Source organism: Hippocampus zosterae, chromosome 5, assembly GCF_025434085.1.
Source record: "Hippocampus zosterae strain Florida chromosome 5, ASM2543408v3, whole genome shotgun sequence".
NCBI lineage: Eukaryota > Metazoa > Chordata > Actinopteri > Syngnathiformes > Syngnathidae > Hippocampus > Hippocampus zosterae.
The window spans coordinates 10,245,252-10,259,512 of record NC_067455.1 but is presented as its reverse complement, the minus strand read 5'-3'; the positions used below and the strand labels follow the sequence as shown (position 1 = coordinate 10,259,512).

The window sequence follows — 14,261 nt, the reverse complement described above, 5'->3', positions numbered from 1 at the left end:
TGAAAACAATTACTTTAAGAGGGCAAGTAAAAATTAACAACCGAGATGATGTGTTTGCACACGCGTACACACCCTCTAATGACTGGGCACGTGACTGCATCCAGAATTTACCAGTTGCACTCAAACTCATTTTAACCGGGAGTCAGCACACACCTGCCAACATTTTAAATGTGCCTCGGATTTACCCAAATCAAATTCAGATATTCGAGGAGGCTTTTCCTGACATTCTTATTTGCTCTCTCGCAGAAGCCTGAAAGTTTTGTGTGAAAACTGGTATTTTGAACTGTTTTTAATTCCCTCCACCTTATGTAAATTCCACATGAAGAAAAATAGCCCTATACTGCTGCCACCACCATACTGTTTATTTTGGGGAGTTTTTATAGTTTTTTATGGGGCGGGGAAATGTGGGTGTCTTATTAGTATTATGGCCAAAATGTTCCACCTTGTTCCATCGGACCATACCACTTTTCCTCACGTGTATACAGTTGAACCTTTTTACAACATACCTCAAGGGACAGAACGAATCTGTATGTTATAACGGTCGGTCGTAGTAACCATTTCCAATCAAAAGGCCGTCAACTACGATGTATCATTCAGTATGAATAGTTCTAGATGTCCAAACATGAACATGTAATACAGTATAAACATGTCAATTACAAATTTGTGTATACAGTATGAAGAAAAGATTCAGTCAGAAAATGAAAAGTGCCTTCTCCAGGTCAAGATGTGCTGCGCCCTTAAAGCCGTTTACTTTATTCTTCAGTATGTTGTGAATAATATGGTCGTTATAATGGATTTTACGTTATAAAGGTGTTCGTTGGAAGCAAAATCGGCAAATGGAAAAAGAATTACGTGAATCCGGGACTTTGAAATGGCTATCTATCATGTTTCCACCCTACCCCATAGTCCCAACATATGGAGAAGACGGGAGATTGTTGTCACATGTACAAAACAGTCAGCACTTGCGAAAAGTTCCTGCAGCTTTTTCAGTGTTGCTGTCCGCTACTTGCCAGACTTCCTGACCAATTTTCCTCTCTTCTTTTCATCCATTTTGGAGGGAAATCTAGCCCTGGGCAGTGTTAGCATTTCTTCACCTGATGACGTCTGTCTCCACTGTGTTCCTTGGGATATTTAACACTTTGGAACTTCTTTTGTACTCTCCTCCTGACTGATACCTTTAAAAAATTAGATCATTGTGATCATGTGGAAGCTCTGTGGCCCACGACTTTTGTTGTAAGATTTTACAAAATGTCACCAAAAGCCAGTCACCAAATAGGAGCTGGATTTTATTTGGTGGAAATCAGAAGCATTCAAAATGATAGCTAGTGTGCATGTCAACCACCATTGAACATAGATTGAAAGTGATTAGTTAATTCTGAAGCAAGCCACATCTGCAGTAGATGTGCCACAATTAATCGATCAATCAACAAATAATCATTGTCAAATTAGTCGATAAATTACCGGTATATCCTTTTTTTTCTCAAACTGTCAAAATGCTTGAAATTTCAGTTTCTCGCCAGTAAATATTTAAATTCTGTAGTCCTCCTTTAAAGCAAACTAATTATCTTTGTCTTAAATAAGAATAAAACATTTGCTGTTACTTCATTTTATTTTATTACTTTACTAACATGTTGGCCTATTTTCTGATGTTTTAATTAATAATTTAAAAAAATAATATTTATTGCATTTTCTGCAATGTCCTGTTTAGGAATAAAGGATTGGAAATTTAAACATGATTTTTTGGGAATCAGACTGATCGATTAAATGGACAGAATAATCGAGAGATTAATTATTTCAATTATCATTAGTTGCAGTCCGAAAGCTCAGTTCAAAGTAAGTCTGCACAATTGTGCAGCCACATCATTCTGTGGTTGGTTTCTCTCTTTAAACTTTTTTTTTAAACCACTTGAGTTACCACAGGTTGCAAGTGACACTGGTGGAAAATGGGTTGGGTTTTTTGGGGGGGGATGGGTCCATCCATCCATCCATCCATCATCTACCGCTTATCCGGGGCCGGGTCGCGGGGGCAACAGCTTTAGCAGGGAAGCCCAGACTTCCCTCTCCCTAGCTACTTCTTCCAGCTCTCCTCGGGGGATTCCGAGGCGTTCCCAAGCCAGCTGGGTGACGTAGTCTCTCCAGCGTGTCCTGGGTCTTCCTCGGGGTCTCCTCCCGGTGGGACATGCCCGGAACACCTCACCAGGGAGGCGCTCAGGAGGCATCCGAATCAGATGCCCAAGCCACCTCATCTGGCTCCTCTCGATGTGGAGGAGAAGCGGCTCGACTCTGAGCCCCTCCCGGATGACCGAGCTCCTCACCTTATCTCTAAGGGAGAGCCCGGACACCCTGCGGAGAAAACTCATTTCGGCCGCTTGTATCCGGGATCTCGTTCTTTCGGTCACGACCCATAGCTCGTGGCCATAGATGAGGGTTGGGACGTAGATCGACCGGTAAATTGAGAGCTTCGCCCTTTGGCTCAGCTCCTTCTTTACCACGACAGACCGATACAACGTCCGCATCACAGCAGACGCTGCACCGATCCGCCTGTCGATCTCTCGCTCCCTCCTGCCCTCACTCGTGAACAAGACCCCAAGATACTTAAACTCTTCCACTTGGGGTAATATCTCCTCCCCGACCCGGAGGGGGCAATCCACCCTTTTCCGACTGAGGACCATGGTTTCAGATTTGGAGGTGCTGATTTTCATCCCAACCGCTTCACACTCGGCTGCGAAACGCTCCAGTGAGAGTTGTAGAGCCCCGTTTGAAGGAGCCAACAGCACCACATCATCTGCAAAAAGCAGGGATGTAATACTGAGGCCCCCAAAACAGACTCCCTCAACGCTTCGGCTGCGCCTAGAAATTCTGTCCATAAAGGTTATGAACAGAATCGGCGACAAAGGGCAGCCTTGGCGGAGTCCTACCCCCACTGGAAACGGTTCCGACTTACTGCCGGCAATGCGAACCAAACTCTGACATCGGTGGTATAGCGACCGAACAGCCCGTATCAGGGGGTTCGGTACGCCATACCCACGAAGCACCCCCCACAGAACTCCCCGAGGGACACGGTCAAACGCCTTCTCCAAGTCCACAAAACACATGTAGACTGGTTGGGCGAATTCCCACATACCCTCAAGGACCCTGCTAAGGGTGTAGAGCTGGTCCACTGTTCCACGGCCGGGACGAAAACCACATTGCTCCTCCTCAATCTGAGGCTCGACTTCCTGACGGACCCTCCTCTCCAGCACCCCTGAATAGACCTTACCAGGGAGGCTGAGGAGTGTGATCCCTCTGTAGTTGGAACACACCCTCCGGTCCCCCTTTTTAAGAAGAGGGACTACCACCCCGGTCTGCCAATCCAGAGGCACTCTCCCTGTTGACCACGCAATGTTGCAGAGGCGTGTCAACCAGGACAGCCCCACAACATCCAGAACCTTGAGGAACTCTGGGCGGATCTCATCCACCCCTGGGGCCCTGCCACCGAGGAGCTTTTTAACCACATCGGTGACTTCAACCACAGAGATAGGAGAGCCCACCTCAGAGTCCCCAGGCTCTGCTTCCTCAAAGGAAGGCGTGTTGGTGGAGTTGAGGAGGTCTTCGAAGTACTCTGCCCACCGGTTCACAACGTCCCGAGTCGAAGTCAGCAGCGCCCCATCCCCACTGTACACAGTGTTAGTGGTGCACTGCTTCCCCCTCCTGAGACGTCGGATGGTGGACCAGAATTTCCTCGAAGCCGTCCGGAAGTCGGCTTCCATGGCCTCACCGAACTCTTCCCACGCTCGGGTTTTTGCCTCGGCGACCACCGAAGCCGCGGTCCGCTTGGCCAGTCGATACCCGTCAGCTGCCTCTGGGGTCCCACAGGCCATAAAGGCTCGATAGGACTCCTTCTTCAGCTTGACGGCATCCCTTACTGCTGGTGTCCACCAGCGAGTACGAGGATTGCCGCCACGACAGGCACCAACCACCTTACGGCCACAACTCAGATTGGCCGCCTCAACAATAGAGGCACGGAACATGGTCCACTCGGACTCAATGTCCCCCGTCTCCCCCGGAACATGGGAAAAGCTCTGTCGGAGGTGGGAGTTGAAACTCCTTCTGACAGGGGATTCCGCCAGACGCTCCCAACAAACCCTCACTATACGTTTGGGTCTGCCAGGACGGACCGGCATCTTCCCCCACCATCGGAGCCTACTCACCACCAGGTGGTGATCAGTTGACAGCTCCGCCCCTCTCTTCACCCGAGTGTCCAGAACATGCGGCCGCAAATCCGATGATACAACTACAAAGTCGATCATCGAACTGCGGCCTAGGGTGTCCTGGTGCCAAGTGCACATATGGACACCCTTATGTTTGAACAAGGTGTTCGTTATGCACAATCCGTGGCGAGCACAGAAGTCCAATAACAAAACACCACTCGGGTTTTGATCGGGGGGGCCGTTCCTCCCAATCACGCCCCTCCAGGTATCACTGTCATTGCCCACGTGAGCATTGAAGTCCCCCAGCAGAACAATGGAGTCCCCAGCAGGAGTACTCTCCAGCACACCCTCCAAGGACTCCAAAAAGGGTGGGTATGCTGAGCTGCTGTTTGGTGCATATGCACAAACAACAGTCAGGACCCGTCCACCCACCCGAAGGCGGAGGGAGGCAACCCTCTCGTCTACCGGTGTGAACCCCAATGTACAGGCACTGAGCCGGGGGGCAATGAGTATGCCCACACCTGCTCTGCGCCTCTCACCGTGAGCAACTCCAGAGTGGAAGAGAGTCCAACCCCTCTCGAGAGTACTGGTACCAGAACCCAGGCTGTGTGTGGAGGCAAGTCCGACTATATCCAGTCGGAAATTCTCTGCCTCACACACCAGCTCGGGCTCCTTCCCTGCCAGAGAGGTGACATTCCATGTCCCAAGAGCTAGCTTCTGCAGCCGAGGATCGGATGGGTTGTTTTTTTTAATATATCACAACAACCTGGTTTTTGAACAGACTTTTGATATTCACAGTAGCTCATAATCGATTCACAAACTTAAATAACCCTTCACTGCTGCATTAGGTGTACCAAATGTCAGACTTCATTTAAAATGACTACCATCCTCCTCAGTGGGTGGGTGAGTTTTGCGTTTCGACAGAACAATATCACATGTTCCCTTTTTTAACGTCTCCCTGAAAACGGCCTTTAAACAACTATCTACACTGTGGTGACTCACTGTTCGTCACATTTAAGCACGATCCCGTGCCCCCTTGAAGTTGTTTGATAATAACACTAAACAAATGTAAAGGTCATCAGTGTCATCTAACCATGTGATACTATTGCTCAAGAGCAAGATTCCTTCATGTTCCTTTTTTTGGTAACCCACCAAAAAATTAGACCTTCCGAAAACACAAACACATATTGTGAAATTAGATCGCCAGGCTAGACGTACGTATTAGTCCTCATTGGTCTAAACGATTGATTGTTATGGGCATCGATATTGTCATTTCTGACAACACAATTTCGTGATAGTCAAAGCTGCGGGGAGAACATGCAAACTCCACAATACATAGGGAAGCCAGAGCTGGAATTGAACCTGGTACCTCTGCACTGTGAGGTTGATGCGCTAACCCCTGGGATGCCCTTGAAGTCAACTATGGTCTTTGCACATGCCGAGACCAGGATTCGAACCAGGATTGCTGCGTCCACAATGAAGAGTACTACACGATCATGGCCTCTATATTCTACTTTATATCCTAAATGTTTTTGTTTTTTTTCTTTCCAGAACTTGAAACAGTGGATACAATCTCGATTTTCAAAATGTGCACGCAAGGTGATGTCTGCTCCATTGGAAAAATTGCATGACCTTCAATAAACTCTTTGGAATAATGCAAATGAATCCACGGCATGGAGGAAAACGTGCGCGACTAAACTTCAACACACTCATAAACCTGTTCACGTGCACATGTATGCAAAAACAATGTAAAGTGCACATGAAGAAAAGGGGTTGGGTTGCTCTCAAACTGTTACACAACCGTTGACGAACGGATTCATGCGGTTTACCAGCGTAACCATAAAAAAAGTGATAAATCTGCCATCAAAGGAGTGTGGGGCAAGATGACGGAACATTACGCACATGCTGCTTTGCGTTACTGCATGGAAATGCACACTGGTGCGGAAAAAGCGCCAAAACATGTGATAGCATCGACGAATGGCCCGGAGTTGGGATACTGTACCGTACGTACGTCCGCCTGTCTCGTGGCTCATGGAAACACTTCTCGCCCCTTTCTCCTGTATTTGGGCACTGGGCTGATAAGGCGGGGATGGCTTGCGTTACTCCACTTGGGCAATCCCGGGTGGGGGAATCCCCCCGGGGTGTGTGCGTCCACGGAAAAGGAAGAATGCTACCATTGAGCGGTTTGCCACCGCGCCGGCAACCCCCTCCCCCGCACGCCCTCCCCTTCCTTGTACTCTGACGTACAGTTGCAGCAGATTTGGTGACATTGAGATAAAAGCCTCCCTCTGTTTCCCCCTCCGCCTCTGTCTGTGCTCTCCTCGCTCTCCGGTGTCACCGGAGTGCTGAGTGCTCCCGCTTTGGCCAGACCACATAGAGGCCTCATTCAAAGTGACACAATCACTTTTCACTTGCGCTCTGCGATAAACCAGAGTTCACTGCATCTTGGTGCTGTGTGTCCGTCGTTAAGCCGCTAAGATGCTGGAACGGCTCACAAACTGACTCTTGGTTAGAAGGAAGAAACCGTCTTAGCCATAAATCTGACATGACTGAATAGCATGTAGGCGCAAAACAGTTCTCCCACATCTTAGTGTGGGAGAACTGTTTTGCACTGACCAAAGTCAAGCAAACCCATTCTGACCAATGCAGCAATTTGGACTAATAGGGATGATCATTGACAACTCTAGCAATCGTGTGGAATTGGTTGTTAAAAATGAATGAATGAAGAATGAATAAATAAATAAATACTATTTAAAAAGCATCCCTTGTGGCAATTAAACCGAAATGGTTTGCACTACTAGGACACTTGATTCGGAACATAACATCACTGCTGGATGAAATACTGGCATCTCCAAAAGTAGGACTTCTCAGAAAATCAAAAACAACCATCTCGCTTGAGTTACCCCCCCAAAAAAGTTGATATGTCATATTGCTGTCACTTATTGCTGCGTGATCACATCACCACATCTCCGCACAATCTTGTTCAGTCGCAAACTTATTTAATGAAAAAAAATGCAATTAGTCACACTGTCATTAATTAGAAATGTCGCTGCCGCCAGCTGTGTCCATCAAAGTATGTGCTCCAACTGAGTCCCCAACAAGAGAAAAGGCTTTAATACTTAAGAAAAAAAAGATCGCAGTACATCATCTTTCTCAATGAGTGATGCGACTTAGAAAATGTAACAGGTGGAAATTAATCAGCACGCAAACCTACCTTCCTGGCTGACCAGGTCATTCTGCACCTAAGCATTACAGCTGAAACAAAACAGGTCGACTCAAATGTATCTAACCTATCTATTTTCAAGTGCCTAAGGCCTCAGATAACAACCAATCATGGCTCAAGCCCAGAAAACAGGTGAGCCTGGATTGGTCATTACCTAATTCCGAAGCAATTGTGATGTCATTTTCAAGTGACAAAATGGCTGCCCTGCAAGATGGACAAAAATGGATGGATTGTCCTGCTTAATATCGCACAATTACAATAATAATCAGGATGTGTGTTGGGGGCCTTACAACATATTATTGTAAGACAAATTTTTACTTGACTTCCCCTTTAAGGGTATTTTTGTGGTCTTTGACAATATGCTGAACCAACACATGGACTTACCATTCTTTTCAGTGAAGTGCAGTCCTAATCCTGCTCCTCCAACCTTGAATGAAACCCACTTTGAATGACCTATAGGAAGACAAAACAATCATTGAGCATCATTTTGAAAATATAATAAAATATATAAATATAATACAAAATAACATTTATTTTTATGCATGGTCAGCACGTGGTTTGGCATGTTTGTCTCACAGTTCTGACTCCAATTCCAAAAATGTGACACTTAAGATCTTCGTGTGTGGGAGTCGAGCATGAATGATTTTTTTTCTCTGTATGTGCCCTGCTACTGGCAACCAGTCCAGGGGTGTACCCCACTTCCCTCACTCCAAAGTCAGTTGGGATACGCGCCAGCTCAGCCGTGACCCTAATGGGGGCATGAGCCATAGAAAACAGATGAATTTTAAGTTGTTGAGCGCAAAAGCAATACTGTAAACATCATGTTACCTACAAAAAAAACTCACATTTTATGTGTTCCTGTGTGTTTTTAATGAACTGCGCAAGCACTCCTGTCACCATTGTTGTTTTTCATTGAACGGTTTAATAAACCTGGATTAGGTTGGATTTGGATTGTCCCGATTTAGGAATGTTAAATTCCCTTTCAAATGTTCCTTTTTTTTAATGAACATAAAGTAAAATCCAAACTGGAGTTTGATCAAGCCTCTTCATATCAGCTCAATGGCTTTTACGTGAACAAAACAAGCATTGTGTGCATGTAAAACCCCTGACTGACTTTCAATGCAGGAGAACACTGTTCACGACTGGCACGTTTGATTCTATTTAGAGGACATGGTCATAATCGCATATTACTCTACTACAGGTCTGGCACCATAATAGAGCGGGCTAATCTGGATCTACACGTCATCATGGTGAGGTTACTGGCGAGGCAGCGACAGAAGGTCCAGTTGAAGCACACAAAACAATCGACGGCCGAGACTACTGCTCCACGAGCAAAGTCTGACACTGTTTGACCGAGACATGCTTCTGAGGAAGGAACATGAACTGATGCAGGATCATGCTTAGGCAAATGTTCTTTCTCTACGTAACAACAAATATGAAAGGGGCCTTTTATCAAATAAAGCCACCATTTAAAAAAATGCTTCAAATGTCCCCGAAAATTCTTGACAACTCTTCAGGCAAGCAGAAAATAACAGAGCAAATCAAAGAAAGACTTGTGCTCGAGGCCTATGCCGTACTGAGAGACGAATCAAGTCACAAAGTAGTCATGGTCATACATCTGATTAAAAAGATGGGCAATTTTCTAGTTGTATTCCATCAGTGTATGCCCAATTTTATAGCACTGTCATATTTGGAGTCAAGTGTGCCCCAGTTGTGAGGTGTTCACAATGCAGCTGGCCAAGACCCTGCCCAATGCAAATCACAAGCACATATGCACTCATACACAGTGTGTTTAAAAAAAAATATATATATATATATATATATATATATATATATATATTCGCCAATATAGGAGAATGCATCATGTATTTGCGAAATTTTCATTGCCCATTCAAACGGCAAATATTAATTCTGAAGGAAATTCTCACTCATCTGGCCGTCGGACAAACAGTGATTTTCGAGCATGTCAAGCAAGCGTCAACATACAGGGTGGTCATCAGTTGTGAGAAACCTTTTTCTTGTCAGCAGTCAAATCACTTTTCATCAAGTCCTTTGGCATAGATAAAGACATCCATCAATCAATTTTCTACTGAACATCATTGGGGTTGCAGCTCGGGGGTGCCTCCCCCCAGCCAAATGTGCGCGTATGCATTCATATACAATAAACGCAATTTAATCAGAATATCGTGCCCATAACTGCTGAATTAGGATACAGTGCAAATCGAGACAGGTTGCCAAGCAACGCAGTGCATCACACACACACACACACGCGTGTGTATATACATATATATATTTTTTTTTTAAATATAGATATACAGTATATTTATATAGATATATACACATACAATATACAGTATATATACACACACGCGTTTTAATTAGTTTTTTTTCATCTGTAACTCACAGCCAATGACCACTTTGTGATCACAGCTTCAGTATTCCAAGCCCCAATTCAGCATTTAGAAATGCTCCTCAGATGTGAAGAATAAAGTCCTTTTGGCACTTTTTTTCCACAATTAATATGATTTTATGTTGACATTCTGCCATCACATTAATATTATAATAGGGACACACTTACAGCGGTTGGGCCATCGGTGTGCGTATATAGGCAATGTGTTTGCACAAATCAGCCCAGGAGACCAAGTCGGCAAGTGACAGTCAGCAGTCACTGTCAGTGGCTGTGAAATAACTCAAAATGTGGCATGATAGTTTTTCACCTTCACAGGGCGCAAGCCCTTAATAGATCCTTCAGAGTGCAGAACGCAAAAGATGCTTAAATCTTTGGTGGAATGCAAGTACTGGTAGATTTTATTAAGGAACATCTCATGGCCATTGGACATCACACTAGCAAGGCTTCAAACAGGGATGTTGTCAGAGGTAAGTGGTCAATTACCTTCAAGTGTCACAGAAGTGTCATCAATAGGTTGCATCAGATATACAGACATACTGACAGCGTCACAGAAAGGCAATAGAATTGGGCACTCTTGGAAATATATTGGTCGATTCGCATTTCAAACACTGGTTATGACTTCTGCCATTCGGCTCCTTGTAAGAGAACATCAAGTTGTGCAAAAAGTACAAAAACATTGATCAGCTGGGTATGTGCAATCAAATCTGGATACAGTTAAATTCAAGTTCACTGTAATTTTCTGTGCATCTTGAAATTTCATCCGAAAGCCAAATATCCCCGAACTCTTTGTCAGTCACATATTCATTGTTGTCGACTTTTTTTTGGAAGGGGGTGTGGGGGGGATGCCCGGAGCCCCTGACCCACTATACTCACCCTTTGCACACCACCATATAGTGATAATGTGGTTTCCATTTTACAAACTCACTTGTATTGCCTTGTTGTCGCTTTGGTTGGGATGCATTACCAGCACGCTTAACAGAGGACACATGCACAAATGTTCAATATATCAGTTCTTGGCGGCCCGGTAGCCCAGAGGTTAGCACGTCGGCTTCACAGTGCAGAGGTACCGGGTTCGATTCCAGCTCCGGCCTCCCTGTGTGGAGTTTGCATGTTCTCCCCCGGCCTGTGTGGGTTTTCTCCGGATGCTCCGGTTTCCTCCCGCATTCCAAAAACTTGCGTGGCAGGCTGATTGAACACTCTAAATTGTCCCTCGGTGTGAGTGTGAGTGTGAATGGTTGTTCGTTTCTGAGTGCCCTGCGATTGGCTGGCAACCGATTCAGGGCGTCCTCTGCCTACTGCCCGAAGACAGCTGGGATAGGCTCCAGCAGGCCCCGCGACCCTAGTGAGGATCAAGCGGCTCCGAAGATGAATTAATGAATATCAGTTCTTTTCGCACAACTTGTTGCTCTCTAACAAGGAGCTTACCAAATACAGATATACACTTCTATGCCTTTCGGTGTCTCCTCCAGTGTCTGTATCTCTGTTGCAACCTGCTGATGACACTCAAAATTAGCACTGAAATATAAATCAAGTTCACGATGTAAGAGAATGCAATTTTCAAAGGCTGAAACTTGGAGGAAAAAAAAGGCTTCACTTCTTTTATTTCCTCCCTCTCTCTCAGTATATGTATGTACTTTTACATCAAATGATGTTTTTCACAATTATAAGCAAGCCAGATATTAAGATTAAGAAAACCTTTATTAGTCTCGCAATGGAGAAATTCCAGATTCACAGCAGCAAAGTTATGAAAGTATATATATAAAATAATGTATGTATGTGTGTAAATGTATGTTAATACATAGTACAAGACCCTTTTGACAACAAAAGTGCTCCAAACCTCCTGTTTCAGAAGGAACACAGAATGCAGAAAGAAGGATCTTTGACCATTCTTTTTTGCACAATCTCTCTAAATCTCTCTGGGTCCTGAACTGAATGCTCTACTCTTTGGCTCACGCCACAGGTTTTCAATGGGGTTGAGGTCTGGGGACTGAGATGGCCATGGGAGGAGCTTGAAGTATTTGTCCAATTTTCAGTCGATACATTGAGATATTATGGAGCGTACTATATATATGAATGTTTTATGTAGTTTATATAGTATGTATGTTCAGTGCTTCAGAAGTGCAGAACATAAACGGAAATGATAGGCATACATTTGTTTTCATTGTTGCAACACGACGTATGACAATGACTCACGTTTGTGCCACTCTTGTTTGGTGGGATTTTGTTGACAGTGAATTCTTAAAAGACAGCACTCTAACCGAAGTAACTGTCTTTCATAACAACCGTTATTTTCCGTAATTTATAAGACCAAAACAAGTATGTAAAATAAACCCGATCGTATTTATTGTAATAAGGTTCATTGTTTGTGTTTGTTAAAATATGGACAGGGGAAATGAAAGTTAAAATTAAATTCACCTGTAATGTTGCATGTCAAGTTCAGGTTGAAGTTTCCCCCAAAGCCGAATATCCGGAACTCCCCCACACCACACCACCACCCCCAACCTGAAGGCAGCCTAACTGCCGCTTCACTCCACGGAGCACTGGCCACAATGGAACCGCAAAAGCAGTCGCTGTACGCGGCTTCTAAACCTGCCGTGTAACGTGCCCGACGGACCGAGTCGCGTTCCCCAGCACCGGTCCCCGGTCAGAGAGACTCACAAGTGGCGAGATTTACTCTCGACAGCTGTTCGGTTCGCTTTTGCCGAGTTGCTTTTGGTGCGTGTGGCGGCAGCGTCACATCAAGTGACTTAAAAGCGAGCCCGCGCTCACTCTGGAGGGGTTACAAGCCGGTATCCCGTCTCGCCTTGGTCGAACGCAAACGGGGACACGGTGTAAGGCTAAAAATACCTGTCTACGACTATATTTGGCTTGGCTGGTTCACAATTGCGCCGCTGAAATAGTAGGGCCCGCCCCGGTACAATGAATGGACTCCCTTTCAACTTCCATCCTCCGTCTGCCAGGTGCTAAAATTAGCAACAAAGCTTGCGTCAATCACGAGCCTCAGTGCGTCAAGGCTTTCCCCGCCCACAGAAAACTTCGCGCCTCGTGATTGGATGCTACGATTCTGTTCTTTTTTTTATCAGGGGGCTTCTGAGCAGCTTTTTAATTTAATGTTTGTCGTGTAAAACTGCCCGCTGGACCTGTTTGACCTCACTCCACGCAACCCCCCACCCCCAATACAAAAATTAACCACACGTTTGCCCAAAATGCTCACATTATTTTTGGTTTAGGTGCATTTTATTTTACAATTACTATTTTTGCTCGTGGCAAAGAACCACAAGTCCGGTGGTTTAGTGAGCTGCTTTAATTTGGCATGTGCGTCAATGCCTTCCTGCGCATTAATACCAGCATCCATGCACAAATTCACCCACAGTCTGATTTGAACTGGAGAAAATGCTTAACATGCTGAAATACGTATCAGTTCCATCCCTGAAAGAGCAAATTATTTGATTATGTGTTTTATCTGCTCAGCCACAGCAAGGCAAGGGAATTCTATTAGTTACATGGCACATTTCATACTCAAGTCAAAGACGCAACACTTAAAAGCATTAACAAACAGAAAAGTTAACGACATTTAGAAGCAAAGCGGGGAAAACTAAAGTATATTTACCAAATTGACTCAAGGGACGTACAATGACAACATTTAAACACATGAACATCAAACGTTAAAAAAAATAAATACATAAAAGTCAATAAAGAAAGATAAAATGGTTTCTAAAATTACTAAAAGGAATGAAAATGATGACAAGACATTCATCAAAGGTATGGAGAAAAAAAAGGAACATTATTAATTCGGAATAAAAAGCATTTACACTCGAGGCTGACTTCACTTCCGCTGACAGTTGATTCCATTTGCGTGCAGCATAACAGTTAAATGCAGATTCACCATGTTTACTTTGACAGCAGAATTGTGAGTTCTGACAATCTGGGAACAGCATAACCTTGTCTCGAAGCGCTACATTACAACCCACAAAAAAAAAACTGACCAGAAGCCATTGGAAAACAAAAACAAAAGAGATGCACCGATGGACAGATGGATAGATTGCACATAACTAATTATACTTGGAGGAACATAAACCAGGAAGCATTAACGACAATGTCACATTAGATTGGGAGAAGCAAGATAGTCTCCATCTCTGGTATTTCAGAGAATTGTTTGACGTGTCTGGCTCCAACGCTGATTTGTTGCGAATACTAAACACAGTGTCCTGCGCAAGCCTAAAAACCACATGCCTTTGGCATTTGTAAATTCTCCACCTAATCTGAAAAATCACAAGTCTAATGAAATGAGTCCATTCACAATATTAGCAGATATTTTGCTATTTTCTATTTTATATGCCATTTTCAGAGCATGCCCAGTAATTTTGTTTTCTTATCTCGAAAATCACCACCAAAAAAAAAAACAAACAGTACACACTGTGCGAGGTATTAAAAGAGG

The 14,261-nt window shown here is 44.5% G+C and overlaps 1 protein-coding gene across 1 annotated transcript in view; it reads right to left on the bottom strand.

The window, feature by feature from the left end:
• Nucleotides 1-12,797, bottom strand: part of alg2 (ALG2 alpha-1,3/1,6-mannosyltransferase) — a 74,126-nt gene extending 61,329 nt beyond the window's left edge. Inside the window, exons 1-2 of the mRNA XM_052066105.1 lie at nt 12,239-12,797; nt 7,798-7,866 (exon numbers count right to left, since the gene is read on the bottom strand). The gene's annotated coding sequence lies outside the window, so the exon portion shown is untranslated. The remainder of the gene's footprint in view (nt 1-7,797; nt 7,867-12,238) is intronic.
• Nucleotides 12,798-14,261: the final 1,464 nt, after the last annotated feature.